At 34.6% G+C, this 425-nt stretch overlaps 1 long non-coding RNA gene across 1 annotated transcript; it reads left to right on the top strand.

Moving 5' to 3' along the window:
• On the top strand, positions 1–425 carry LOC114578724. Its single transcript, XR_003699691.1, has 3 exons — positions 1–47; positions 177–303; positions 399–425. It is a non-coding gene; the product is annotated as an uncharacterized LOC114578724 (long non-coding RNA).

Here is a 425-nt window from a genome sequence, read left to right as displayed (position 1 = left end):
CGTGATGGAAGCCAGCTTCTTAGTGCATCATTTGATAGTACCGCAAGGTTCTCATGGCATCAAGTACACTGCCTTAGTAAATAATAGTTATGTTCAGTTTTTGTCGTTCTTTTGAATAACTACCCTTTTCTGAGACTTTATCATATTTATCTATGTTATTGGAACATTCATGAAAGAATTCATGGCCTCAAGTCTGGCAAAATGTTGAAAGAATTTCGAGGTCACACTTCATATGTTAATGATGCAATATTCACAAATGATGGCAGCCGTGTCATTACAGCTTCCAGTGATTGCACTGTGAAGGTATTGTTTTTTTTCTTTTTTTTTTTGATAGTTTTTTTATTTCTTCAAGCCTGGGATTTTGACTCTTGCAATTACTAATTCATTTACCATTTCAGGTGTGGGATATGAAAACAACTGATTGT

This window comes from Dendrobium catenatum, unplaced genomic scaffold (genome assembly GCF_001605985.2).
Source record: "Dendrobium catenatum unplaced genomic scaffold, ASM160598v2 original_scaffold_130959, whole genome shotgun sequence".
Taxonomy (NCBI): Eukaryota; Viridiplantae; Streptophyta; class Magnoliopsida; order Asparagales; family Orchidaceae; genus Dendrobium; species Dendrobium catenatum.
This window is presented reverse-complemented; position numbering and strand designations above follow the sequence as displayed.